Below are 15,979 nucleotides of genomic sequence, written 5' to 3'. Positions count from 1 at the left end.
AGACTATTGGGCCTATGTTCCTTTGAGTCTGGCTTACTTCACTTAATAGGATTTTTTCTAAGTCTTTCCATTTTCTTGCAAATGGGGCAATGTTGTTCTTTCTGACAGCAGCATAGAACTCCATTGTGCATAAATAGCACATCTTGTTGATCCACTCATCAACTGAGGGACATCTGGGTTGGTTCCATATCTTTGCTATGGTAAATAGTGCTGCAATGAACATCATTGTGCTAGTGGATTTAGTATGTCCTTGTTTCTGATTGGGTAAATGCCAAGTAGTGGAATTGCTAGGTCATAGGAGAGTTCCATGTTTAGTCTTTTGAGGAACTTCCATACTGCTTTCCATAGTGGTTGAACCAGTTTGCACTCCCACCAACAGGGTAGTAGTGATCCCTCCTGGCCACATCCCCTCCAGCACCTGTTGTTATTAGTTTTCTTGATCCTGGCCATTCTAACTGGAGTGAGGTGGAATCTTAGAGTTGTTTTGATTTGCATTTCTTTTATGGCCAGAGATGAAGAGACCAAATTTTGTGTCATCTACCCCCACACACAATATCCTTCACACTCTTTCTGCTGTGTCTCAATGCTTGTTTTGTTGATAAATGCTATTCCAACTTCTCACCATAAAAAAGTCTGTATTCATATGTGTGGCTGACCAACAGTCTAGGTGAGAGAAAAGACAGACAGCCTTCTATAACTGTTCCACATCTTTACTTCAACATGTTTCAAAAGATCATTAGCTAGTTGAACATAACTGCCATTAGAGCAAGATCTTCCTATTCTCTATAGAATAAAATAAATTTTTAAAAAATTAGCCTGACACTGGTGGCTCACATCTGTAATTCTAGCTACTCAAGAGGCTGAGATCTAAAAATCATGGTTCAAAGCCAGCCTGGACAGGAAAATCCATGAGACTCATCTCCAATTAACCACAAGAAAACCAGAAGTGGATGGTGCACCATTGCTCATGCCTGTAATCCTAGCTACTCAGGAGGCTGAGATCTGAGGATCAAGGTTCAAAGCCAACCCAAGCACTAAAATCCCTGAGAGTCTTATCTCCAGTTAACCACTAGAAAACCAGAAGTGCCGCTGTGGCTCTAGGGATAGGGCAGTAGCCTTGAGCTGAAGAGACAGTGCCCAGGCCCAGAGTTCAAGCCCCACAATTGACAAACAAACAAACAAACAAAAACAAAAACAAAATAACCAAAGAGCTTTAAACTGGCTGTGCTACAATCCTTCCCACATTTGAACAATGGTTCCCTCTGGTGCTAAGACCTGGATGTTGCAGGTTGAGAAAAGGGAAAGTAAAAATCTCTCATGATGTTAAAACAGACTTTAATAAAACATGCGACCCATCTACTTGCACCGAGTTTAGTTTCTCTCAGGACACTATCTTACACTGTCAGAATGACTATTATGGACAGCATATTTTGACATAGAACCTGAAAATTACCCACAAACTCACTTTGTAATGAATGTTCATGTCAGCAACTACCAGAAGATGTCCTCTAAGTAGATTTCCTTTCTTTCTTAAAATTGTGATTAATGTAAAAGTAAAGTATGGTTAGCAATAGAGATAAGAATCTTTTTTATTTAAAGAATTTATTAACATTGATTTTCACATCACATTTCAAATGATGTGTTTAACAAACAAGTATTCAAGAAGGGAATCTCTAAATACAATCACTGACACTTAGATCTTAGAACATAATTGAAATTAGGCTGAGGATTTATATGTCATAGATACATATTGATCTATGTAATAAAACATTATGTCTATAGAGTCATAGATTTTTTTTTTTTTTGCCAGTCGTGGGCTTGAGCTCAGGGCCTCAGCACTGTCCTTGGACTTTCTCAAGGCTAGAGGTCTACCACTTGAGCCTCAGCACCACTTCCGGCTTTTTTCTATGTATGTGGTACTGAGGAATCGAACCCGGGTCTTCATGCATGCTAGGCAAGCACTTTAACCACTAGGCCAAACTCCCGGCCCCTAGAGTCATAGATTTTTATGTCTATGTAGTTGTGTTTATATTTCCAGTACCCTGTCCATAGCATTGGGTATGCAAATATTGAGTCCTCACTCTTGTACTGTTGGATCTCATAGCCACATATTAAGAATAGCATGCGCCTTTTGTTCCTTTGGTCTTGACTAAGATAAGAATCTTTTTGCAGGTCCTATGTCTGCAAAGATTTTAGCCACTCATGCAAGGTGAATATGATATTCTTCAGGTCTGCATCAAAGTTCTGTATAAAATACCGTGTTTGAATTCTATTGTAGATCTTTTTTTCAAAGAATGAAAACATTTGTATTTGTCAAGCCATTTTCAAGCCACTTCCATCCTGTTCACTGTTGAGTTTATTTAGAAGCATCACATGGGAAATGAATTTCTGAATGGAAGAGGACACTAGTTTGAGTGCCCTCGCAGTAACAGGAGCATGGAGTATGCAACTACTAGCCATGTATTACTTATACTTTTGATTAAAAATGAACTCTTATCTTCTCCCTCCCTCATTGAACTTCCACTGACAGATTCAACTGCTCCATTTTTCATTAGGTTTTTCTTTCATATTTTGTAAACAAGGTCTCACTATATAATTTTGGCTAATCTTGAATTTAAGACCTTCTGTCTCAGCTTCCCGAACTGGGATTACAAGTGTGTGTCTCCACATCTTCAATTTCTCTGAATTACTACATAGGAAGGAGGGAAGCTAGAAAGCAAAAAGTCAGGAAGAAGGGAAGAAAGTAGAAAAAGGAGAAAACGGAAGAAATAGAAAGGTACCTTTAATCCTATTTCATTAATAATATTTTACTTGAGGCATAATTCATTTAACATAAATTTCCCATTCAAAGTTTTTAGTGAATTTCTTTTTTAAAAATTTTATTGTAAAGGTATAGTATAGTGTGGTTACAGTTACGTAAGTATTCAGTCTTTCTTTCTTTCTACTTTTCTTTCTCTCTTTTGGCCAGTCCTATGGCTTGAACTCTGGGATTGGGTGCTGTCCCTGAGTCTCTGTGCTCAAGGCTAGCACTCTAACTTGAGCCACAGAGCCATTGATGGCCTTTTACCTAGGGCTTCATACATGCTAAGCAAGCACCCTAGTGTGGGGCACATCACATCAGGGAAATGAAAACCTATGCTGTAAAAGGAGGCCTAACTTGTGGCCCAGTGCTCATTCCCTGGTCTAGGGACAGCACCTGGCTGAGATGGTGCCTGCTGCCGGGTTGGAAGGTGTAGCTGTGGTTTGTGATGTAAAGTAAGGCTACCTCTGGGATAGGCCCCGAACCCTTCCTCCATCTGGACAGCACATGATTCCTATGTTAGCTGAATGGTCCTCAATGAGAGTACCTCCCCCGCCCTGCCCACCTTTGTGCTGATAGGCTCCTGCATCCTATGTTAGCTGAATGGACTTCCTCAATAAACGAGCTCCTGCCTTGACGGGTCTCCCTGACATGTCTGATTGTCCTCTGGCGAGGGAGGGCTGGGTGCGGGTGGTCAGTTGGCCCTCTTCCTTTCTCGGCTCATCCTGGTCGGGGCGTGTTCTCCTTATCCTTCCTGTAGGTTGGGAGGGACCGAGGACTAAAAACCCCCGATATCTTGTGCCCAATGTGGGGCCGAAAAAGAGTGCTCATCAAAAGCAAAACCATCGGCGAGTCGAGCCAAGCGAGTTACGAGGTAAGGGTGTCCCTGAAAAGATGGGGCAATCTCACACCAAGCATGAGGACCCGGCGCTCAAGGTGTAGAGATTTATGCTTAAAAGCTGAGATTTGGAGATCTCGGATCCCCAGGCTGAGGTCTGGGAGGCCTTAACACGCGCTGCTCCCTGGTTAAGGGCAGCCAATCTTTTCAATTGGGCCACCTGAGACCTCGTAGAGCACCTGGTGAGAAGGAGGAAGATTGACTTGGGAGAAGACCCTCCACTCGGGATCTATCCGACTTTGTCTGCCCTCAAGGCCTGCTTCTATCCTGACTCAGTTAAGGAGACATCTAGGGACAGCGGAAATGCCCCCCAAGGTGGCCTCAAAGGGCAACCCAGCTGGGGAAACCTTTATTGAGGAGCGCTCAGGGTCAGGGAGAGTTAGCCCTCCCACTGATCAGGAGGAGAAGGGTTTAAAGCCTCACCCTAAGGAGGGATTGTTGGTCCCCTTTGATCCTGGGGCCAGGTCCCTGAGCCCTACAGCAAGTGCTCCTGCCCCGGAACTCACCGCAGACAATTGGGGTACCGAGCGACCTCTGCCATATTGCTATCCCTCTTCCTGTGGAAAGTCTTCGCCACTTAAACTGGAAGAGCAGGTTAAGTCGCTATTCTATAAAATCAGTGGCGACTCCTCCCCTCCATGCATGACTTTCTTGGTAAATGCTAACCCTGGGGGCAATAGACTGGCCCTATGGTATCCCTGGGAGGCCCAAGATTTAAAAGAGCTTAAGAAAGCAGTCCCCGAGGATGGGCCTAATTCACCCTGGGCCGAGACCATCCTGTAAGACCTGGCTCACCAGCAGTGCACCACCCAAGGCTGTGCTCCCTAGCCCCCTGTACCTCAAATGGTGTGCCTTTTTTAATGAGCAGGGCCATGCCCAGGCTGAGAGGAACCAGGCTGTTAATCCCCCGTCCCTGTGACTTATGGGATGCTATCAGGATCCAGTGATCACTTTTCCATGGCCTCCAGCAGGCTGCTATCCCTGTCCCCTACCAAGAACAGGTGTGGGCTTTGGGGCTGGCTGTGTGGAAAAAAATTGGAAAAAGGCCCCTCAGAGCCTCCAATAGCAGGAATTACTCAGAAGGCTACCGAGGACCTTGCCACCTTTATAGAAAGAGTAGAGCGGAGCCTCCAAAGAAAGTTCCCCCCAGGGGCCCTCCGAGATCAGTTTGTCAAGATGCTGGTCTGGGAAGGGATGACCACAGACCACAAACTGGCCTGTGCAGGAATGAAGGGCAGATCTATGGGGAGCTGGATAGTTGCCACTAAGGATTTGGGCTCTCAAGCCCACCAGTCACAGACGCTGGTTGCGGCCCTACAGGCCCAAACGACTTCACTTGCCGAGATGCATTCTGCTGCCCTTACCTCTTTCAATGGGGCTGGAAGAGGAGTCTGTTATGGGTGTAGCCAGCAAGGCCACTTCAAAAGAGATTGCCCTAGAGGTTGGATAAGACTTGAGCCTCCACAGGGACATCTTTCAAGCCAGACCAAAGGCCAAACTCCGCCTAAAACACCCTGTCCCTAGTACATGAAGGGATTCCACTGGTAAAAAAAAAAAAATTGTAAATCTAAATTTGATATCGAGGGAAAGCCTTTAAACTAATGATGGGGCACCCTCCAGCCCTTTCACCCAAAGGAGGCGTCTCATCTAGGGATCCACCTAGGGCTCACTGGACCATCCCAGTAATCCTGCCTGACTGACACCAGAGCAGATCAGACAGTGCTGAGAAAGGAGGTTCCCCCGCAGTGGAAATTGATTTCTGGACCCTGGTTGTTAAGGGTGGGGATGACACCAAATCTGAAGAAGCCAAGGACTGGCTCCCTTGGGAGGATGTGGATGGTAGCCTGGGGACGTGCGCCCCCTAGTGGCATCTGGTCTAACAGCCAACCTACTGGGACAGGATATTTTGGGAGAGGCAGAGGCATTCATCACCACCACAGACCATGAAAGGATATATAATAATACCCTAGAGGAAGAGGATCGACAGCAATTCGACCTATCAGGCCATCTTAGTAACTATAGGGGGGACCCGCCTTTGGATTCTGCAAGGCGGAACACTCCTGCACCCTGTGTAAGGCCTCACCCCCAATGCTAAAGGCCACTGTTTCTACTGCTCCCCCCCCTCCCATCCAATGGCTTCCAGGCCCTCCAGTTTGGGTGGAACAGTGGCCGCTTCCTTTATATAAATTACAAAAACTAAGAGAGATAATATATGAACAGTTGACTCTAGGGCATATCAGACCCTCTCTAAGCCCTTGGAATAGTCTTGTTTTTGTCATACAGAAGTCCTTGGGGGAAATGGAGAATGTTACAGGACCTAAGAGAGATTAATGAGCGGATGGTTCATGTTGGTACCCCCTTGCGAGGGTTGTCTTGGATCTCCTCCATCCCTGGAGACTTGACCCTCATTGTGATTGATATCAAGGATTGCTTGTTTTCCATTCCTCTAGATCCCCGGGATTGTGAAAAATTCACCTTCTCTGTTCCCTCAATCAATTTCCAGGGACCAGATGAAAGATATGAGTGGGTGGTGCTGCCCCAAGGCAGGGCCAATAGCCCAGCCTTTTGTCAACATTATATTTCACAAATTCTGCAATCCCTTCGGAGGAGATCAGACACAACTATATATGTATACATGGATGATATTATTATTGGGGCAACTGACAACGAGACATTAAGCTCTGCCTATAAGGAACTCCAGATTCTTTTACAGAAAGGAAGATTGCATATATCTAATGACAAGGTCCAGACCTTGCCCCCCTTTAAGATTCTGGGGGCTGAACTTAGACTGGACTCTGCCTGTCCTCTCAAACCCCAATTACTCTTCCGATCATCCTACACCTTGGTAGAATTACAGAAATTGTTAGGTGAGCTCAATTGGCTGAGACCTTGGCTTCACCTGCTTACGGAAGAACTCCTTCCGCTTTTTGATTCTTTAAAGGATAAGGCCCCTTATCCATGGTGATTACCATGACCCCATCACATCAATCGATATTTAACAAGATTCAGATAGCCTTAAAGTGGCACAACTGGCTCGTTATAATCCCCAATGCTCCCTCTGTCTCTGGATTCTCCCCAGCTCTAACCGACTATCTGCAGCAATTATTCAGCTAGGTGAGCCCCTTCAATGGATACATGTGTTGGTAGAAGTGACTCCTAGAGTTTATTCACAACTTGACCAATTGGCTGACCTAGTAAATAAGGGTAGAGATACTTCCCTGAGGCATTATGGTCAAGATCCAGATGTGCTGGTAATCCCCTACCCGTTGTCAGATTTTGAGTGGGTCAGAAGAAACCATGGTCGGGTTGCCACTGCCTTGGAAGATTTCATGGATTGCCAGTACAGTACTTCGAGATAGGTGTCATCATTCTCAAAGTTACAGTGGACGGCCCCCATACTATTTTCCACTAGGCCTCTCTCTGGAGCAGCAAATGTGTTCACAGATGGGGGAAAGGCGGGATCTGCTATAGTGATATGCCCCGCCTCCCTCCCTACCAAAGAAAGGAAAGGCACCCACTATTTTGAGCCAGACACAGGACCTGCACAGTTTAAGGAGCTGTATGCAGTTGCCTTGTCCTTAACCCATGTTCATGGATTAATGAACTTGTTTTCTGATAGCCTATATGTATCAACCTTAGTGTCAGCCTATATAAAACTGGACAAAACCCCAATTACTCCCTTAATGATTCAAGTCAGATCCCTGTTAAACAAACGAGCTAAACCCATTTTTTTACAGCATCTCTGGGGACACCAGGATTTGCCTGGGAGGCTGACGTGAGGAAACCAAATGGCTGATCAATTGGCAACCAATGGGATTACTACAGCTACGGCTCAGCCTCAGCAGGACCTTCAATTAGCTCACGGGTTACATGAACTGACTCACTTAATTTGTAGAGGGTTGCATCAGAGATTCCCCCCTGGTCCTATAAAGGACTTAAAAAAGATCATAAGGACATGTAAATCATGCATGCCATTTTTACAAGTCCCACCTCTACAATCCCCTGGGGTCAATCCCCAGGGCCTCAAACCTAACGTTATTTGGCAGACTGATGTAATCCACTATGCACCTTTTGGAAAATTAAAATATGTATTTATGTCTATAGATATTCATTCACATGCTTGTTGGGCTACTGCGCATTCCAGCAAAAGAGCCCGACACGCTGAAAGCCATTTTTTACAATGTTTTGCTATCTTGGATTTACCCCTACAAATTAAAACAGATAATGGGCTTTGTTTTATGAGCAAATCATTACAAAATTTTTTTCAGATTTAGAATATTAAACATACCACTGGGATGCCATATAATCCCAGAGGACAAGCTATAATTGAGAGACACAATAAGACCACAAAAAAATCAACTAATAAAACAAAAAGAGGGAGGCAACCCCCATGATCAATTGAGGACAGCCATGCTTACACTAAACATTTTAAATTTTTTCAAGAATCAGCCTCTGACTGCCTTTCAGAGACATTGGTCTAATCAGACACCTTATTTAAAGGTTGAAGTCCATTGGAGAGATCCTCTTACTGGATCATGGAGAGGCCCTGATCCCCTTATTAGTGTGGGGAGAGGATTTGGATGTGTCTTCCCGGTGGGAGAACCAAACCCAATTTGGGTACCAGCTAGAGATTTAAAATATTGCCAGCAAACTAAAAAATAATTACCCAAGAGAGCCCCTCTTGAGGTATGGTTTTCCTTCTCCCTGTCATTCACAGGAATGAGGAGACCATACTGAACAATCTGCCTACTTGTGGTTGGATTCCTCATAGTCACCTGCTTTCTCCTCATCCTGGGCATCATTATCCACACCCCCCACAAAGACATTCAACGATTACCTTCTCCCCTTCGTGGGCCCCTTGGTTCCTTGTATTCACAGTCAGACCTTGTGTGATCAATGAGCTCCTTTAGTTTCTTAGAGACCAGGTTCAGATTAAAGCTGTTCAGCTAATCATGGTCTGACAACAATATGCTGTGCTACGAGATGTGGACTGGGAACCCTATGAGGTTGGCCTCGGTCCTTACCAGGATGTACAAGTCAGAGGATAGAAGGGTTTCCTTTGTAGACGTTGGCTGTCTCCCCTACTTAAAATCTCCATTTGGGTCTGCCAACCCTACAGGTGAATTGCCTGAAGAGCTAGAGTGGTAGTCAATGACGGGTGAGATCCCCCAGAGAGGGACAACCTAAAACAGGCACACTCTTGAGTAAGGCAAGCACCTGCTAATGAAACCAATAAGGAGGAGATGTGGGGCGCATCACATCAGGGAAATGGAAACCTATGCTGTAAAAGGAGGCCTAACTCGTGGCCCAGTGCTCAATCCCTCGTTTTGGGACTGCGCCTAACTGAAATGGTGCCCACCACCAGGTTGGAAAGTGTGGCTATGGTTCGTGATACAAAGTAAGGCCACCTCTGGGATAGGCCCCGAACCCTTCTGCCCTCTGGACAGCACATGATTCCTAAGTTAGCTAAATGGACATCCTCAAAGAGAGTACCTCCCCGCCCTGCCCACCTTTGTGCTGATAGGCTCCTGCATCCTATGTTAGCTGAATGGACTTCCTCAATAAACGAGCTCCTGCCTTGACGGGTCTCCCTGACAGGTCTGATTGTCCTCTGGCGAGGGAGGGCTGGGTGCGGGTGGTCAGTTGGCCCTCTCCTTTCTCGGGCTCGTCCTGCAGGTGGGGAGGGACCGAGGAACAGTGAGGGGCACTGAGCTTCCTGTGGGATTGGAGGTTGTGCTAGGGACTAGATTTGGGGGTAGGCTTACATAGGGCTTAACAAGGAAGCAAAAGTAAAAAATAGGTGATGGTCTCCTAGGAGCCTGGGGTGGTCTCTTTGGCCAGGCCCATAGTGCAATGCTCCACCGTGGGTGTGAGGGCCGTTGTCCCCTGGAGAACAAGGTTGCCTATGGACAAGCGTGTGAGCTTGCACCTGGTACTTTGCTTGACCTTGGGACTAAGGTCCTCAATTGTATCCCATTGGTCTCTTTGTCAATCCTTATGCCATTAGCATAGTGTATTTGATGTATTGTCTCATGGTAAATCTTAGTATTGGAAAGTGTGTAGCAGCACCTTTATTCTTTTGACTATTTGGGGCCCCCTTTAATTCCACATGAATTTGAGTAGCATAGAATCTGTAAGTCATTCTAAACAGTACTTAACAAAACTGTCTTAACAATATTATCTTCCAATCTATGAATGTGAGTTGTCTTCATCTCTTAGGTATTATTTCATTTATTTTCAATAATGCCTTGTCATTTTTGGTGTGGTATGCAAGTCTTCCACATCTACGTATTAAGGAACTTTCCCTCACCTAAAGAGACATCTGACTTTTGACCAATTCACAGATGACCTCTAAATTCTTGCAATTTCTCATGTGTTAGGAGTGGCTTCATAATTTGTGGTAGGCTCCTCATATCACACTTGATAGTTTATGATAAATAGACTATTCAAATTTGCATATGAAATGGCTCCCACAGGCTGATATGTTCAAAATTCATTCCCCAGCTGATGGGACTTTTTAGAGGTGATTAGATCATGAGGATGCCAGTATGATCAGTGGATTGACTCACTAACAAGTATATAGCTGAACGGAATATTGGGAGCTAGGGCCTGTTTGAAGAAAGTGGGTTGTTGGAGGTAGCTGTGAAGGGTGCCCCTCTCTGCTTCCTGTGTCATGAGGTGCTGTTTTGCTCCAGATGCCCTGCCAACACCATGGGTACAGAAGCAGTGCATCTGCGTGACTATGGATTGTAACCTCTGAAACCATCAGCCAAAATAAATCCTCCTTCCAATTGTTTTGTTTAGGCATTTTTCACAGTGATGAAGAATAAGTAGCCAGAAGATCATGGTGAAGCATCAACCATGGCCCAGGGTGGAAGCTGGCAATGTCAGAAATACCATTCATGTGATCAGAGGATAGTAGTAGTACACCTTTTTTTTTTCCCCTTAACATTCTGATCTCCAGAGAGAAGGACGCTTGGAGATCAAGTCGAGCCATACAGGCTGGTACTCAGGGCCTGGGCACTATCCCTTAGCTATTTTGCCCAAGGCTAACACTTGAGCCAAAGATCCACTTTTGGTTTTTTGGTGGTTAATTCAAGATAGGAGTCTCATACTTTCCTTCGGGGCTGGCTTGGAACCATGATTTTCAGATCTTAGCCTCCTAATTAGTAGAACTCCAGCTTCCAAGGCTTTTCAGTCACAGCTGGTACTCTACCACTTGAACTATACCTCCAGCCCTGCATTTTGCTCATTAATTAGGGATAGAGTCTCACAGACCTTTTCTGTCATGGTTGGCTTGGAACCTGATCCTCATGTCTCCAGCTTCTGAGTAGCTGAGATTTCTGGCGTGAGACATTGGCACCTGGTTCAACAATACTGTCTGAGGTCTGTCACATTTCACAGACTGGAAGAGGGAATGCTATCTAGGATTGCAGAAAGAGAAGATGACAGAGGCCATGCATTTGAACCCTTCTGAGATTTAGCCTTATACTGCCTTTCTTTGGTTAAGTTTAATGTATCCTATCCTGACAACAAACATAACCTTGAGTAGGATAAGGCTATTATACTCAATGCTATTATACCAATGAGTTGATACTTTCCAGAAAATTTCCGTCTGAAGATGGTCCTGGGAACAGCTAAATTATAGACAATTTTGAAACTTTCTTAATTTCTTCTGTATTTATTGGAGCTTTCCCCCCAGCAGCTTTTCCCCCTGGGTTTGATAATCAAACCAAACCCAGGGTTTTGCAAAGGATAAGCAATTATTGTGCCCCTGAGTTCTATCCCTTTCCCGATGTATTTGTTTGCTAAAACTCCTTACTAAGCACTTGCTAAGTGCCATGTTTAAGTGCGTCATAAAAACTTTTCTTTTATTCAAGTCCCATAACAAGTCCATGGAATATGTACGTTCTCATTTTGGAGAGACTGCTGAATCCATATTGGACACTACCACACTGCTTCTTAAGCCTTTCTTGAGAGCATCCTGAACAACATTTCATTGTCTCCATTGCTTCTCTTTCCCATAGGACTTGAAGGATCAAACCTAACCAGTCTTCTGTCTTCTTAAATCACCAACCCCAATGCTACTACCACCCTCACAACCCGACAGCACTAGTATTCTAAGTCCTGCTTACGCTGATGACCTGAATTTTGTTTTCCGATTTTCTGTGTTCACGCATAAGAAGCCATTACTGCCCTCAAGAGGCTCTTGATTATAGATTTCATATATACACTTACTAATATGTTGAATCGTTATTAAACAGACAAGTGTATTGAGACCTCCCAGGACCTGCTCCCTCCATCTCAAGCTCTTCATTGGCAAAATAGAAATTTAGACCTATCTTATTTACAGACTTGTTGCAAAAAATTAAGGAAGGGTGAGAAGAGTAGAAGAGGATATGGAGAAAGCAGGGCTCTAGGTTCAATCCACCAGCTCTTCTACCAAAATCACTTCAAATGTGGGCTACTTCCTATCTTGGTGACTTTCAGGAAATTGCTTAAATTTTTTAAGCTTTAGGTCCCTTAGTTATATATAAAAAAAAATGTTCAGTGATCCCTACCTTGCTGGTTGGAAGGGTTGTACTAACAAATGCAGGTGAGGTGCTTAGCATGTCCTCTGCCTCCCAGCGTCTTCAGCTATATATGAACCTGGCCACACACATTCCCAGTCCACACGGATTTCATCTCTGCAGGAACTATGCTTCAGTCTCTGGGTTTTCTGACAGCGTACTTCTCTCCTTATCCAATTATTTTTCAAACTCTTTAAAGGTATATGTAGATGTATTCTTACATTTTTTTAAATTAATTAAGAATGTGTGATCCTTTAACTGGCAATCCCACCATGGCCTGGGTGTTCCTCACTCATCACACCTGTCTTTGAACACACACACACACACACACACACACACACACACACACACACACACACCCTCTCTTCCACTAAATGTCTCAGCCAGCCTCTTCCGCCTTGCTGAGGAGCCTCTGAAGTCATTAGTTCAGGACTTCTCGGGCCGGCGGCTGGGTAGGGTCCAGCTCGTGGGAGTTCACAGGGAAGGCTCTGCCGCGCGGCAGCGTCTCCCCGGGACCAGGCTCCACCACCTCCATTCAAAGTCGCCCAGTCCCTCCTCGCGCATCGCCTGCCCCGGCTCCATCTTTCCCCACGTCTCAAGGTCCAGTCTGTGTGTTTAGATCAGGGGGCGGCTGGAGGGGAGGGGCGGAGGACAGAGGATGGGGACTGGGAAATGAGCAGAAACGGGTGTGGGGGGGTGTCCCCCCCCCTCTCCTGTGCGCATGCTCCGGGCCCCTAGGCTCCCAGGCTGCCACCGCGTCCAGCCACCCGGTGAGCTCCGCCTCCGGCCGCGCGGTGTCCCTCGACTGCGCCGGTACTCGTGCCCACGCGGCCCGCAAACCCGCCACACGGTCAGTGGGGTGACCACTTGAGCGCCCTGGTGGCCTTAGGAGGGTGTGAGAGAGGGCCGGGCCGGGGGGGCGTGGGGAGCGGGGAGCGGGGAGCGGGGAGCGGGGAGGGGAGGGGGCCGGGGCCCGGGGGTCGCCGGCCGCAGCCTCGGGGCTGGGCTGGACCAGGCCCCAGCGGGGGCCCGCGCCGGGGCTCGGGCGCCCACGCGGGACGCGCTTGGCACTGGCCACCCCGCAGTGAATGGGCCGGGAAAGCGCACGAGGCTCCCGGGCGGGCGGTGGGGCTGTCTCTGCCAGCCCTTCACTGGGGCGAGGTCTTGGTTTCTCTCCGACAATGGTTCTGGGTGATTTTTGCTTGGCCCAAAGAAATCCTCTTCCCCCACCCCTTCTAATCTGAGTATTCCTGTCCACGCGCGCGCGCGCGTGTGTGTGTGTGTGTGTGTGTGTGTGTGTGCTGGGGGGAGTGAGGAGTGTGTTTGTAATATGTGAACCTTGTGCGTCCTCCCTGCCTTCCCAGGCTGTGCTTTCTCTCCCGGGTTACTGCCTGTGTGTGTGATTCCACGGAACAGCAGTAGGTGTTGAGCGTCGTTCAGGAGGAGCAGTGGGTACAAGCAGCACCTTTTTTGCGGGGGAACGGGGTAGACTGTGGCGTGCCCTTCTGAGGGGAGCCACCTCCGTCGCACTTCTTAAATGAGTTCCTGACGTCTGTCTGGAACTCAGAGGTAAATGGATGGCCAAGTGGGCATACCCGCTCTACACAGTGCGGATCCACACGTTTGCCGGCCACCACGCTAGCCCTTTAGAAGACTCAGTGGAGAGAGAGGAAAGGGAGTGCATTAGCGGTGTAACGTTTTTCAACTAGATGAAATAAGTGTTGAAGTTACAGTAAGTGCACTTTGTAGTGACATGATTTTTATCTTCATGACGACGAAGCCTAGGATTTATATGGGGAGCGTGTAAGTTTCACCTGTAAGTGTATTTGAAAGTAGCAAAACTTCCTTCTTAATACTTCCTTATTGCCCATAAATGCCCTCTAAAACAATGTTTGCAAATAACCATTTATCTGTGTTTAGTGTACTTAGGCTTATGCTAGAAAAGCAATACTCAGTTGATTACTCAAGTACTCTATAAAAACAAAATTACATTCTTTTGAGGTTGGGATGAAGTGTGTCAGGAGAAATAAAATATTAACTGTATAGAAATGTGTTAGGAGGAACAAATTTAAAAGTTTTCAAGTTTGGGGTAAAACCTTTCAACATGCTGAGTAAACCTTTGGGAAAAAAATGTTAGTATGTGCTCTTAATCATCAAAATCCTTGAAATCTTGCTAGGCACTGATGGCTCATGCTTGTAATCCTAGCTACTCAGGAGGCTGAGATCTAAGGATCATGGTTTGAAACCAGCCTAGGCAGACAAGAAATAACTACACCTGGAGGCATAGTTCAAATGGTGTTGGCTTTGAGCAAAAAAGGCAAGTGAGAGTGTGAGGACCTGAGTTCAACCCCAATATTGATATTATTACACACATTACTATAGATAAAACTAAACTGCAACATTAAGAAACTTTGTAGTTTTTAAATTGTAAAATCATAATATTAACTGTTTAATGAATATTTTGATTTATATTTTTCCACCAAGAAAAAAAGCATTCCCTGTTGAGTTTATCTTTATGATAACTTATTTTCCAGTTAGACCTCGGAGAGATGGGTGTGAAATAAATACTAGTGTATTATACCCATTTCCAAATCAAATCACTAATGAAGATACTCAAAGCCCTATCATCATGCTGCATTGTTATTTTAAAGGGGCCAGTTTATTTCTGTGCTTTCTGGGACCAGGCTAGCCTTATATTAACATGCTAAAATAGGGTTCCACTAAAAACTTATCCAAAGTAAAAATTGTAAGTAATAATGCCTGCAGTTCGCCACTTGGGTAGTATTATGTTGAGTTTGTATCTGGGTTTTTCTAAGTTTTGGTCCCATTTTTCTCTCAAATGTTATTTTATTCTTTTTTTTATATATTTTTATTATAATTAATAGAAGGGTTACATGATATTTGCCAGATAGATGGTGCATTAATTCCCATACATTGATACCCTTTCACATGTCTTGATCCCCATTTCCTCCCCCCCCCACCCCTCATCTTGTTTTCCCCCATTCCCTATCCAATTTCAAATAACCAAATACAAATATATCCTATATATCAGGTAACAAAGTGAGATACTGTAACAATATGAGATAACCAAGGGACAGCAAAAGAGATGAGAGATAACATAGTACCTTAAGAACAACAATCATTCATTATATGGCTTATGTTTCTATATCCTAGAGATCCTTTCATTTAGCGTCCTACTATATGGCCTTTTGTATCAAGGTTTTGCTCTACTGCAAATCTCTGCTAGGAGAGCCCAAGATTTCTACTGATTATGACAAATGAGGGAAACCATTGACCCTAAGTTCCTTTGAGTCTGGCTTACTTCACTTAATATGATCTTTTCTAAGTCTTTCCATTTCCTAACAAATGGGGCGATGTCATTCTTTCTGACAGCAGCATAGAATTCCATTGTGTACAAATACCACATCTTGTTGATCCACTCATCAACTGAGGGACATCTAGGTTGGTTCCATATCTTTGCTATGGTAAATAGTGCTGCAATGAACATTGTTATGCTGGTGGATTTAGTATGTCTTTGTTTCTGGATGATTGAGTAAATGCCTAGTAGTGGAATTGCTGGGTCATAGGGGAGCTCTATGTTTAGTCTTTTGAGGAATTTCCATACTGCTTTCCATAGTGGTTGAACCAGTTTGCACTCCCACCAACAGGGTAGTAGTGATCCCTCCTGGCCACATCCCCTCCAGCACCTGT

This window comes from Megascapheus bottae, chromosome 6 (genome assembly GCF_031878675.1).
Source record: "Megascapheus bottae isolate mThoBot1 chromosome 6, mThoBot2.hap1, whole genome shotgun sequence".
Classification (NCBI taxonomy): Eukaryota; Metazoa; Chordata; class Mammalia; order Rodentia; family Geomyidae; genus Megascapheus; species Megascapheus bottae.
This window is presented reverse-complemented; position numbering follows the sequence as displayed.